This window comes from Furipterus horrens, unplaced genomic scaffold (assembly GCF_987537825.1).
Source record: "Furipterus horrens unplaced genomic scaffold, mFurHor1.1.pri manual_scaffold_8, whole genome shotgun sequence".
Lineage (NCBI taxonomy): Eukaryota > Metazoa > Chordata > Mammalia > Chiroptera > Furipteridae > Furipterus > Furipterus horrens.
The window spans coordinates 88,494,258-88,508,187 of NW_028327178.1; the positions used below are offsets into that span (position 1 = coordinate 88,494,258).

General features: G+C 42.3%; 1 long non-coding RNA gene across 2 annotated transcripts; it reads left to right on the plus strand.

The window, feature by feature from the left end:
- LOC150003347 (uncharacterized) lies at positions 1–13,493 on the plus strand. 2 transcript variants are annotated; one of them, XR_016512758.1, is made up of 4 exons: positions 1–138; positions 7,808–8,161; positions 12,598–12,712; positions 13,221–13,493. It is a non-coding gene; the product is annotated as an uncharacterized LOC150003347 (long non-coding RNA). The 2 variants fall into 2 exon arrangements; XR_016512759.1 differs by lacking the exon at positions 1–138 and adding an exon at positions 2,280–2,426.
- The last annotated feature ends 437 nt before the right edge of the window (positions 13,494–13,930 follow it).

Here is a 13,930-nt window from a genome sequence, read left to right on the forward strand (position 1 = left end):
CTTCTCTCCTCTCACAGAGCAGGGTATCTGAAATCTGCCAAAACACAGCAGGCTCCCAGGTCTCCAGGGTGCCCGTCCCTGCCTCCCGGCCCCACCCTCCTCCTTGCCTGCTGCTGACCTTGCTGCTGGGCCTCACAGGTGAGCACGCCTTGGAGTAGAATCCTCTCTCCCTGTTCGTGAAATTCTAGGGCCTCCGGGAAAACAGGGTGCATCACCCAGGGTTTTCATGGAAGGCCAAGCACAGGACATTACCTGAGGGCATGAAATCAGGGATCTGAGAATTTTTCTGAGGGTCCATCACTGGCACCTGGTTACCAGAGGCATCAAAATAGATGATGCTTCAAACCACAACAGTGACAACTTTGTGCATATTAACTTGTCTTATTCTCACAACATCCCTGTGTGAGAACTATGACTATTATCCTGGGTTTGCAGATGGGGAAACTGAGGCAGAGAGAGTAACTTGTGCAATGTCACCTATGTAAGACAATGGAGGAGCTGGATATCAAGTCCCAGCTGAGCAACTCCAGATCTCATTCATTTAACCATGTTATATAACTTCTCAGTGGAAGCTGCTTGCAGAAAATTCAAAAAACACAGAGAGGAAAACAGAGTATTTATGACCCATCTGGCTACTCAGAGATCAGCAGTTCAGATTCTGCTGTGTTTATTCCCACACTTTTGTTAAGGATGTTTTGGGTGATTCCCATGTGTCTAATTTTTACTGTTTCTGATATGCATTATAAGCTCATTAATCCTCAAAACAACCTGTGTACTAACATGACAGGCCACACTTCTATATTCGAGTTTATTTGTGATGCACGTGTATGTGTGTGTGTGTGTAAGTTGGTATGAGGAAGTGCACACACACAAGCAGAATTTTTGAAAAGCCTTTTTTTAATTCTCCTTAAATAATTTTCAGTCTACATGAAATGCAGATAAACAAATGTTTAATTCTCCCTGTCTCTCAGCCAACCCTTCCGCCTTTCTACTTATCTAAATTTACCCCTTACTCTCCCCCAAACTCCTAAGACAAGTAAGCTTCTCTCTTGGTAAAATAAGTAGAACTTTTGTGCATTGCTATCTTGGAGTTCCTCTTCCATGATGGATGAGGGGAAGGAGGAAAGAATGAATGTGATAAAAGATAGACTCCTCTCTGTGTGATGTATATAAATGTAATTATATTCATATCTACATCTGTATCCATATCTATATCATCTAATGTCAGTTGACTCCTCAAGGCCTCGGAAAATCTCATAAGTAATAACTTCAGTTTCTTGAACACACACCACATGCAGACACTGTTGGAAATGCCTGTGGCTGTCATCTCATGTTGTTACTGAGCAAAAAGGTATTCTTTCACATGGCACCCTGATGTAAGACCCAACAATTAGTGTTGAATAAAATAGGTCTTTACTGTATTTACAATATTCCAATGGGGGGAGGGGGGAGGGGGGCCAGGAGCGCTCCTGCTCAAAACCCTGTTCTCTCACAGGACCCGGCACTTCCCTTGCTCCCCAAAAGGCTATAAGCCAAAAACATGCCCAGAAGTTCCCCATTCCTTATCTGCCAGCTCTCTCCTTCAAGATCTGGGGGTACAATGTCATCAGCCTCTGTAGAATAGTCCAGGAAAGCATGTGCCATGTTGCACTGAATCATGGTGACGTCCAGTAAAGTCACAGGTCCCAAGAGAGTCCTTTCCACCCATTCCAAGTTCCAAACATCCAAAAAGAGTCCAGGTCTGCAAGGCAGAGTCCTGGTGGCTTTGGAGTCAGCTGGAGCAGGCACGATTAAAGAAGCAGCATGCCTGCAGTCTTATTAGCCCAGGCCACATGGCTGAATTATTCCTATGAACTGCATAGCTGCTCCTTTCTTGTCTCAGACTGAATGGCTCTCCCCTGCATAATGCCTGCTGCCTTATTTTTAAATCCCTGACCATGGCCTGTGACACAGTGGGTGTGGTAACCAGTTCTGGCCATTAGCAGAATCTTGCACAGGCCTGCAAGCTCTTTAAGCACTTCTGTCACCATTCTATGGTCAAAGCCCCTCCCATCTTCTTGGCTCTAAGGAGTGAGGATCTGTCCATAGTCACTTTGCATAACTAAGAAACTAACCCGCCATACATATGCAAAGTACCTTGGATGCTGTCCCGTTCCCCTATCCTCAAATCCACCGCTGTGGAGAATTTTGGGAACCCCTTCACAATTTGACCATTATATCCAAAAGAAAACATCTTCTCTCCCCTACCTTACAGATAACTAAATGGAAGCACAGAGAGATTCAAGGTCACTCACTCAATGCTAAATGGTAGAGCTATGATTTGAACTCAGACCATCTGATCCTAGAGAACATGGGCTTACCATTACTCTTCTCAAATGTCTTCATTCTCACTTCCATCCCATGGCATTCTGGGAGCTCCTGCTAATGTGAGTGAGGATGGGTGGGTGTGGAGTACACCGTTTGTGATTTTCTGCTCCTAGGCTCTTCCACTCATTTGTTTTTCACCAAGTTTTCTCTTGTGAAACTCAGTTAATGACATAATTTCCACAGATTTACCCTTAAAATAGCCTTCAGGTCTCAAGGAGGTGTCACGTTGGGCAATTCACACATATCATACAAATATTTATAGGATACCTACTATGTGCCAGGAACCATTATAGGAATTTGGGGTGTGTTTGTGGGTAAAAGAGACAGAGTAGCTGCCCTCGTGGAGCTTATGTCCTAGTGAGGAAATGATAGTAAACAGTAGACATAATAAGTAAGTAAATAATAGCATATATGGAAATTAGTGTTAAGGTAAAATGAAAGTGTTGCTGGATAAGAGAACTGGGGGAATCTATAGGGTGAAATGCATTTTAAGCTGGGTCATCTGTGTGGTTGTCACTGAGAAAGGGAAGTTTCAGTGCAGATTTTTAAAAAAAAGTTGGGAGTGAGCCCTGTGGTAAAGAGCCTTCCTGTCAGAAAACTGCAGGTGTCAAGGCCCTGATGGTAGAATCTTCCTGCTGTGTTCAAGGATTTGGGTTTTTGCTCTGAGTGAAATGGTTGCCATTGCAAGGTTTTGAAGAAAAGAGACATAAGCTGACTTTTTTTTCCCATTTTTTAAGAAGATTTATTTATTTATTTTTAGAGAAAGGGGAAGGGAGGGAGAAAGAGAGGGAGAGAGACATCAATGTGTGGTTGCCTCTCACAAGCCCCTAACTGGGGGGCTGGCCTGCAACCCAGGCATGAGCCCTGACTGGGAATAGAACCAGCAACCCTTTGGTTTGCAGGCCGGAGCTCAATCCACTGAGCCACATCAGCCAGGGCTGACATGGGTTTTAGATCATGCTAACTTGTGTTTGAGAATAGATTACCACAGGACATAGAGAGAAGCAAGTAGAGCATGTATGAGGTCATTGCATTAACGTAAACAAGAAAACGTGCCTTGCACCAGAAGAGTGTCTAGAAGAGAAAAGGGATTAAAGTCAGATATCGAAGGCATGTTAAAGGGTGGCAGACAGGATTTCCTGATGCATAGGATCTGGGTGGGAGAGAAAGAGTCCACGTATTGGTGACCTGAGCATCTGGAAGGGTAAAAGTGCCTCGGGCGAGATGCAGAGAGCTGTGGGGGGAATTCAGGAGTTCAGTTTGGACATGTTTACTGTGAGGTGTTCGTTTCCATATAAGGAACATGTTGACCTGCTTTTAATTTGGTGGGGTATATATTTAAGAATGGAATTGTTAGCTCATATGATAAACTCTATGTTTTAACTTTATAAGAAACTATCACTGTTTTTACACATTGCCTGCACCACTGTTATAATCTGACCAGCAATGAGCAAGGGATTTTATTTCTCTGCATCTTGGCTAAAACATATTTTCTGATATGGCAACTGGTTCTGTAACAGGAAAGATGTGTGTTGTAGACAGAACAATGGCTTCCCAGAGACGTCCATGTCCTGATACCAAGAACCTGTGGCAAGAAAAATTTTGCAGAAGTGATAAAGTTAAGACCTTTTATATGGAGAGATTATTCTACATATTCAAGGTGGGCCCAATGTAATCACAAGAGTACTTACAAAAAAAAAAGAGGCAGGAAAGGCAAAGTTAGAGGTCAAGTGACAATGATAGCAAGAGGTTGGAGAGGCAGGAAAATGGGAACCATGAGTAAAGGCATGTGGTCAGCCTCTACATTTTGGAAAAGCACAAAACAGATTTTCCAGAAGAAATACAGCTCAGTTGACACCTTGACTTGAGATAAGTTTCACTAATTTGCTCTTCTGACCTCCAGAATTATAAAGTTAATTTTTTCTCTTGTTTTAAGCCACTAAGCAGCATTAAGAAACTAACATAGGGCTTCCAGTCAAGATGGTAAAGTAAGTGAACACATCCTACTGCAAGCATATCAAAATTACAACTAAACTACAGAACAACCATCACTGAAGACTGCCTGAAGTCTAGCTGAACAGAAAAACTATAACTAAGGCTATAAAGAAATAGCCATATTGAGACTGGAAAGAGAGGTGGAGATGGGAGCTGACTGGTACCACAGCCAATGTTTCAGTTAAAAATCGAGAGGGCTATCTCAACTGCAGAGGACCCCCTGAGGAGCTAGGGGTCCCAGCGCCACATCAGGCTTCCCAGCCCAGAGTTCAGGGCCAGGAAGAGAAATCTCTATAACTTCTGTAGGTGAAGACCAGCAGAGATTGAGGCTGAGTGAGACACACGTGTCTAGAGTTCCAGGCAATCTTTTTGAAGAGCCATACACGGACTTACTCGAACTCACTGGCTCTGAGCCCCAGGGCAGAGGCAGCAGCTTGAAAGTTACCAGGGACATAAAGAAAGAAATGAACTGTCTGGCTTCAGGGGCAGCTTTCTTCCAGACAGAAGTGCTGACAAAAACCATTGTTCCCTTGCTCAGCCTTTCCCCTGTAAGCACAGTTGGGCACCATATCAGAATCTCTATCAACCTGGCTAATATTGTTAGCCCCACCCTGGTAATTCCCTGAGACCCCACCCCACACAATGTTTGGACCCAGTGGTGTTTCCATATAAACCACTTAAGTTGGCTCATGCATAGGACTTTTCTGAAATGTCTCAAAGGCCCACAAACCCCAAATAAGAAGATCTGGCCTCAGCATGCCCTGTATCTCTTGCTAAGCATCCCTAGTATGAGCAAGGGTGGCAGTTAGCCTTGGTTTTTAGCATGGCCTCTCCTGGGCACCTCTAAGCCCAGCACAAGTAGCAGCCATCTGCAGATAGCTTTATAGCTCATGCCCAGTGGTGCTGAACAGGACAAGGCACTTCCCAGGAGGGTCTAGAGCCAGTTTACCTAGTGGACAACTTCAGACCACATTGGAGCACCACCCAACCATCTCTACCAGTGACATACTCAAGGGGTGAACTCATTGGGCACAAGAGCCCCACTGAAGAGAATCCTGCTCCATAGGGTTGGCCTCTGCCCCTCAGTTCCTCTGCTAGAGTTGCAGCCATTATTGCAATTGATCAATCTAGGAGTCACTCACTCTCATTGATCTGCCAACAGTAATCAAGGCTAAACTACAATGGGAGGGTGCTCACAGCCCACATGGGGCTGGGAGGGAGGCACCTGGAGTGCCTGGTTCAGATGACTGAGGACGCTCGCTATGCCACTGGGCCACATAGGACACCTACCAAGGCCATTCTACCAAGACTGAGAGACATAGTAGCTCTATCTAATACATAGAAACAAAGAGAAGCAACCAAAATTATAAGACAAAGAAATATGTCCCAAATGAAAGAACAGAGCAAAATTACAGAAAAAGAATTAAACAAAATGGAGACAAAGCAAACTATCAGATTCAGAGTTCAAAACACTGGTTATAAGGATACTCAGTGAACTTAGGGGGAGAGTATATGAACTTAGAACTCCAACAAGGAGACAGAAAACATGAAAAGGACCACTCAGGTAGGAAGAATACACTAGAAAAAACAACAGTAGATTAGATAAAGATTAAATCAGTGATTTGGAAAACAAGGTAGCAGAAAACATTCAATCAGAGCAGCAAAATAGAAAAAGACTCCAAAAAAATGAGGATAGCTCAAGGGGTACCTGGGACATCATCAACCATACCAATGTTTGCACCATAGGGGTGCCAGAAGAATAAGAGAGAGAGCAAAAAGTAGAAAACCCATTTGAAAAAATAATGACAGAAAATTTCCCTAACCTGGTGAAGGAAATAGACATACAAGTTCAGGAAATACAGAGGCCCAAACAAGACAAACCCAAAGAGGCCCCCACCAAGACACATCATAATTAAAATGGCAAAAGTTAAAGACAAAGAGAGAATCTGAAAAGCAGCAGAGAAAAGAGTTAGTTACCGATAAGGGAGTCCCCATAAGACTGTCAGCTGATTTCTCAACAGAAACTTTGCAGGCTGGAAGGGATTGGCACAAAATACTCAAGGTAATGAAAACAAGGACCTACAACCATGATTACTCTACTCACCAAAGCTATTATTTAGAATCAAAGAACAGATAAAGAGGTTCCAAAAACAAGCAAAAAAGAAGCTAAAAGAGTTCATCACCACACAACAAATATTATAAGAAACAAGTATTATAAGAAAGGTTAAAGAGTCTTTTTTAAAGAAGGAAAAAATGATCAAAATATGAATAATAAAATGGCAGTAAATACATATCTATCAACAATTACTTTAAGAGCAAATAGCTACTAAGATGCCCCAATCAAAAGACACAGGATGACTGAATGGGTAAGAAAATAAGACCCTTGCATATGCTATCTATAAGACACTCACTTCAAATTGAAAGACACACATAGACTAAAAGTAAAGGAATGGAAAAAGATATTCCATGAAAATGGAAACAAACAAACAAAAAAGCTGAGGTAGCAATGCTTGTACCTGACAAAATAGACTTTAAAACAAAGGCTGCAACAAGACACAAAGAAGGACTCAGCAATTCCATTTCTGAGTATTAATATGAACAGTGAATTGAAAAGACATGCATCCATACGTTCACTGCAACGTTATTTACAATAGACACTATAGTCAATAATATTGTTGTAAAAATGTATGGTGCCAGATGGATACTAGATTTATCAAGGGAATCAATTCTTAGGTTATATAAATGTCTAATCACTGGGTGTACACCGGCAACTAATATAATATTGTACATCAACTGTAATTGAAAGATAAAAATTTATTTAAAAAAAACTAATATCACATCATTGTGCTATGGGAAAAAATTCCAAGAACTGAAAACAATGTTTTTACTTTTTACTTAAATGACATCTTCATCGTGTGTTCGGAGCTTTGCACATCACTGTCATTCAAGTACACAGGCTGATGAAGCAGACCCTGTTCATGATTTGTAGATCTCCATGGGAGAGAGAAGCTGATCAATGACAGTACTTGCAGTTAAATACATATCCCACAAAATACATTCATGACATGCTCCCTACTCAGTGGTCTAAAGCAGCCTCATTATTCTGTTCAATGCAAAGTTCCACAAGTGTGACTCTCCGTGAGGCCAGAAAGTGAACAGCTAGAAACATGTGGGAAAGCTCGACACTTACAGAGAGGGCTCAGCTCTCAAACTTGCTTTCTGCCACATCACTTAACCTCTCTATGCCTCAGATTCCTCCTTTGTAATAGAGTCTCATATTACAGGCTCATTGTGAGGGTTACACATATGATACATGCAATGTGCTGAGCTCAAAGCCGGCTCAGAGTGCACACTCAGTTAATGAAAGCTGTTGTTGATAAACACGTGACAAAACCTTCACAGTCACACATGGATGAATAAATAATTGCTTTGTATTTCCCTCCAGGAGGGGCAGGTGAAGAGCAGCTGCAGGTGATTCAGCCTGAGAAGTCAGTGACAGTGGCAGCCAGAGAGATGACCACCCTGAGCTGCAAAGTGACCTCCCTGCTCCCAGTGGGGCCTGTCATGTGGTTCAGGGGGACAGGTCCAGACCGGGAGTTAATCTACAGTTTCTACAAAGGCCACTTCCCCCGAGTAACAAGTGTTGCAGACACCACAAAGAGAAACAACACAGACTTTTCCATCTGCATCAATAACATCACCCCAGCAGATGCTGGTATCTACTACTGTGTGAAGTTCCGGAGAGGAACTCCTAACACGGAGTTCAAGTCTGGACCAGGCACTAGGATATTTGTACATGGTAAGTCCAGATTCCTCAAAATCCACCCTGCTCTTCGAAGATAATAATCTCAGGCTCTCGGCCCAGGGCTCCCCTATTGTTAGTCCTTATGTCAAGGTTGATGGTAGAAGATGGGGATAGTGAGAAATCATAGTAAAGGAACAGAGTGAAATGTAATCCCAGGGCCATATGTCAATAGAATCCTAACCCTCTAGAATCTTATAGCTTCCAAAGGCCCACAAAATAGGCTGGCAGGCTGAGCAGGTAAAAGTACAGACTCCAGGGTCAAAGATCTGGGGTCAACCTCTGACTCTGCCATTTGCAAGCTATGGGACTTTAGTGAGATTCTAAGTTCTTTGTGCCTCAGTTTCCATTCTGTAAGATAGGGGTAATACTAGTATTTACCTCATAGATTTGTTGGCAGGATTATAAATATAAATGAGTTTATAAATGCAAAATACTTAAAGGAATGTCTTTAACATAATAATTATTATATTTGTGTATATTGCCAGTTTCAGGATATTAAAATCAATAATATTTGAAATTATATCTTAAAATCATGGAACCAGAGATTCATGAAAGCAGAAAATGATGAAATTATTGAGGCAGAAAATAATTAAACTCATATTTTTGGATGTGGAATATATAGTCCTCACATTGCTTAAATTTTGACCTTGATTCCTATATGTCCTTTATATTCTTGGATGTGGTCCTCGCTGATAGACTCACAGCTAAAGACAAAGCCTGCAAAACTATAAACAGAATCCATTAAAGGAAAGCCTAGGAGACACAGAAGTTAGTTCAGTCCTGTTTGTCATGATGAATTAATGATTTTAATGTTTTCTCTGTGAAAAGAAAAACAACAACAACAACAAGGAAGCATGATAATTTAATCTTGACAAAACTGTAGGAACAAACATCAACAGAATTCTTGATCTTTAAAATTTTAGCACCATAGGGCCAGGAAGAAACCAAGAGAATAGTAGGCAGACTTTGGAAACAAAGAGATGGTCTTATAGTTTTTAAGATTTGAAAATACAGTGGATCCTCGGTTCTTGAACTTAATTTATTCTGGAAAACTGTTCAAAAAGCACTTTGTTCAAAACCCTAACCTTGACTTCCAGCCAAGATGGAGGCATAGACCGACATGCTTTGTCTCCCTCTACAACTAAGAAGGATTACAACTACCACAAAACTAAAAATAATAAGAAGTTCCTGAAAATAAAGCTACATGGAAGTCCAATGTATGAAGTCATAAATAAGTGGTGCTCGTCCCGACGGGTAGGCAGTGCGAGCCCGCGACTGAGAGAGATCGAACTGTGCTGGAGGCCGCAGCCGCAGCAGCGAAGAGCAGGACCTGGTGAGCAGACGCCTGTGTTTGGGGGGAAGAGAGAGGCGCCTGGGGGCGGGCACCCGCAGCAGACCCAATCATCAGCTTTGGATTCCAACGCTGGAGAGGGCGAACCCCGTTGGGAGGTGGCCCTGTTCGCCAGTGGAGAGTAACTGCGGGAATCCATCCTGGACCCCCGCCCCCACACAAAGCGCCACAGGGTGGTGAGAAAGGTCGCCAGGTTGTGACGAGCACATGGGGCTCTGCCCAATACGGTGTAGGAGGTGTGACAGCGCCTCGCTCAAGAGGGAAAGATAAACAAAACAGTCAGAATAGCAGAATTAATGATTGAAATAGCAATCACACAGCTAACGAAAAAACAAATAAAGGCCTTGACCAAGGAACAAATAGCGAATCTTTTGGAAGCTCAGTTTAGAGCCATAGTCATAAGACAGCTTACAGACCTAACAGCGGGGCTGAATCAAGACCGAGAAGGAATGAAGGCTAGTCCTGCTGAAATGAACAAAAATACATACAAGACAAGTGGTGAGGAGGGGAAAGCCATGGATCAAATCAACAAATCAGAGCATAGGGAGGGAACAAACAGTCAACCAGTGCGGAAAGAGGAAACGAAGAGTGAGGAATATGACGAAAGGCTCAGAAACCTCTGGGACAGCTATAAGAGAACGAACATTCGGGTTCTCGGATTGCCAGAGGGTGAAGAAGAGTTAGAAATTGAAAAATTATGTGAAAAAATAATGAAACAGAGCTTCCCGAACTTGGGAAAGGAGGTGAACTTACAGGTCCAAGAAGCACAGAGAGTTCCGGATAGGCTGGACCCAGGGAGGACCACGCCAAGACACATTATCATCAAAATGTCAAAAAGTAAAGATAAAGAGAGAATCTTAAAAGCAGCAAGAGAGAAGAGAAGAGTCATGTACAAAGGGGTCCCAATTAGACTATCAGCAGGTTTCTCAAAGGAGACTTTATAGGCAAGAAAGGACTGGCAAGAAATATTCAAAGTAATGAAAATCAGAAACCTACAACCATGATTACTCTATCTAGTGAAGCTGTCATTCAGGATAGAAGGGCAGAGAAAGTGTTTCCAGGACAAAGTAAGACTGAAGGAGTTTGTTAGATCCAAACCACTGTTATATGAGATGTTAAAGGGACTTGTTTAGAAGAAGGAGGATCAGGACAATGAACATTAAAATGAAAACTGTATTACAACAACCAACAGCAGAAGCTGGGGAACTGAGGCAAGGGCAAACTAAGTAGGCAACAAGAAGGGAAAAAGAATTATAGGTAAGGGGAGCATATTGGGGGGAGGTCAGCGGGGAGAGGGTGGGGAGAGAGGGAGGGAGATGGTGCAGGAATTGGGAAGCATAGTGGGAGGGAATGGAGTGGACAGGAAGATGTTGAAAAGACCTATATGCAGGACCAATGGGCATGGACTAAGGGGGGAGACAACTGGAGGGAGAGGGGAGTAGGGGGGAAGGAAATTGGGACAACTGTAACAGCATAAGCAATCATTAAATAAATAAATAAATAAATAAATAAATAAAAACCCTAACCTCCTTTGTTTGTTGCCTGAGAAACACGAGACTGATCATGCTGGTATCAGCATAAAAGGGTTGTCAGGTAGAGAATCAAGACTCAAAGTTTTGTTAGACAACCAAGACATATTTTTCCTTGAACAACTTGGTCGAGAACTGAATTGTTCAAGAACCGAGATGATCGAGAACCAAGGTTTGGCTGTAAAAGGCAAATTTTATGTGTAGCATTATAATGAGACCGGCATGAGCTGTCTAAGGGCAACACTGGACACTAGAAGACAAGGAATAATGCCTTCACATTCTTAAGAAAAATTATTTTCAATCTAAAATGCTGTGCCCAGCCAATCTGTCATTTTTGCAAGACCATCAAGCACTACCTTTCATGCACCCTTTTTGCTTTACCAAAAATAGAAATTAAACGAAGAAAAAGTAAGAATGGGAACCAGAAATAGGAGATTGCAGACCCCATTATAACAAGAAGCACAGGAATGGCCACTGAGCCTATCCAGAAAAGATGGACTAAGGGCTTTAAAAGGGACATCTCAAAAAAGATAGAATTGCCAGAATATTTATATAGTATTCAAACTCATGCCCACCATTTCTGATATTAATATTGTGTTGAAATACTCTAAAAAGCCAAAGCTCTTAGAAAGGAGAGAACAATTAAATGCGTATCAACAAACAGAAATCAATAGTCTTCATATATACAAACCAAAAAAAAAAAACAAAACCACAGAAGATAAAATGGAAAAGATGATCACATATAAAATAGTAAATTTAAATTAAATACTTAGGGCAACTTCTACCAAACAGTGATAAGGACTGGATTTACTATTTCATTAAAAATCTGGGCAAACTATATGAAACAAAGGTTGACAAGATTTTGGACATCAGGTAACAAAAGAGAGTGATCTCTAAAAGATGGGGAAAAAAAAAAAAAAGAGATGAGACTCAAGGTTGCCTCCACCTTACTCTCTGAGAAAGCTCCCAAGCCACCATGCTGGAAGTGACAACTCAGGAAGAATCTAGAGGTCACCCTGAGTTGATAAGAAGGAGCTTGAAGTCCAATAAGGGTGAGTGGTGAGAATTTTCAAAGTATCAGAAGAAAGAGCTTCACAGAGAGAGAGGATTCCAAAGATCTTGAGCATTCCCCTGAGTACATTCCCCTGAGTACTGAAAGTGTGTGTACATGAGGTCATATATGTACATGGGTGTATGTACCTGGACTCAGAGGGGGAAAAAATCCCTGGAGCTCACACAAGGCCAAGAATAGTGCTTGTTCCCACCAACCTTAGTGAAAACCTCGTAATTTGTGGGGATCTGATAAGAATACACAGAAAGGGAAAGAATTAGCCTTAGACCCAACGATGCTGTGGTTGCGCCTCACAAAGCTGAAATACAACACATGAAAATATCCTTCTATACCATGAAGGATCAGAGAGGTGAAGTTTCTCCCTCCAAGGTCATGGTGTAGACTTGGTACCTGAGTCTTGGGTGGAGCTGAACCTGCCTGAGGGTTGAGTGATTTAAGCAGAAAGCCAAGTTCATCCTGATATCTTTCTGTCACCCAGGAGCCAGTGCATCCAACTCTGTCTTGGGAATCCTCTTCCTTCTGCTTGCCTGGAAGTTGTTTCCCCTGACTGCACTTTCCATCATCTGTGTCCTCAGGAGGCACTTCGCTTCTGGGTATGTAGGGGCCCCAGACAGGGGTTGGGCTCCCAGAGCTGATGGTGGAAGACCCTTTGAAAAGAAGTATGTGATGCTGCATTTCGCTTCTACCTCAAAGGCATGTGGAATCCAGAGGGTCCTGGAGAGTTGCAGCTTAACCCCTTCAACCCCTCTCTGCCCCTCACAGCTCCAGTCTGACGGTGCCCAAAATGCAGGCTGCTCTGGTCTGGGCAGAGGAACATTTAAGGAAAAAAAGACAGTGTGGAAAGAACACTCTTAATGTAGTCTCTGAGAGGTCTAAAAAAAACCAGGGCTTCATCCCAGCTCCCTGCTTTCTCTGCAGGTCACAGGCACTGCAAGTTCTCCTCAGGGACATAGGGCCCTCAGTCCCCTCTTGTTGAATTCAGAAGGACTGATCCATGAGGGGCACTTGCCATGATGCCTGTAGCTGCTACACCAGCTTCTCCTGCCTCTTTAGCCTTCTGAGACATGTTCAGTGCTGGTTGTTCCTTCCTGTCTTCTGCAGCCCCCAAAGGAGGTAAATCCTGGATGAAAAGGTCACGGGTGAAAAGGTAGGCTCTCATGCCCTACGTAGGAAAGAAGCTTCTGTGGATCTTCTGACCCAGAACAAGAAACCCAGCGGAGACAAGACGGGCTCCCACCCAGAAGAAATACATACCTGTAATTCTGAAAGGACCTTCCTGGCTCCTGGGAAACTCCATTGTGGATACCAAGGCTCTTCCACAAAACTTTTACAGCCCCATCATTAAAATAAAATTAAATAAAACACTTAAAAAGACATTCATTCTCATTAGTAATTAGCAAAAGCCAAACAAAGCAACACTGAGATGCCATTTTGTGACTAATAGCAAAACTAAAGAAACAATGGCTCTTTCTTACACTACTGGCGGCCATATAAATTGGCACAACTTCTTTGGAAAATTTTAAGTTGAACATTCACATACCCAGTAATAACATAGCATTTCCACTCTTAGGTTTTGCCCAGAAGAAACTCTTGTACATGTACATCATGAGATATGTACAAATCTATGTATGGTAGCATGGTTTAAAATTAGTAAAGCCTCAGAACAATATAAATGTGGATCTACAGGATGATGGGCAAATAATTTAGTATAGTCATACAATGGAATGTTACACAGGTATAAAAAAATTTAATTAACTACAGCTACACACAATAATATGAGTAAATAATAAATCTGAGCAAAAAAACAATTT